General features: G+C 38.6%; 1 protein-coding gene across 1 annotated transcript in view; it reads left to right on the top strand.

Annotated features, from left to right (window-relative positions):
• The window catches only part of LOC109968852 (afadin-like), an 81,094-nt gene that overhangs the window by 29,426 nt on the left and 51,453 nt on the right, over nt 1–215 (top strand).

Genomic DNA, 215 nt, shown 5'->3' with positions numbered 1-215 from the left:
CCACAGCCAGTACGGAGGAGGGTCCTCAGAAGGCCGACGCTACACCCACACACACACTGATAAGTCATCTGCAATTTGCTGAGACTAAAGCACAGGAAGAGTGGGACCAAAGAGAGATGTGGGACAGTTTTATACTCTAAAGAACTACAGTAAATATGTCAGTTACTTACCAGATTTTTATTTTTTATATATTTATTTTTTTTAATCTTTTGTTT

This window comes from Monopterus albus, unplaced genomic scaffold (genome assembly GCF_001952655.1).
Source record: "Monopterus albus unplaced genomic scaffold, M_albus_1.0 scaffold164.1, whole genome shotgun sequence".
In the NCBI taxonomy this organism is placed as follows: domain Eukaryota; kingdom Metazoa; phylum Chordata; class Actinopteri; order Synbranchiformes; family Synbranchidae; genus Monopterus; species Monopterus albus.
Note: the sequence above shows the minus strand (reverse complement) of the source record. Positions and strands in the feature narration are given on the sequence as shown.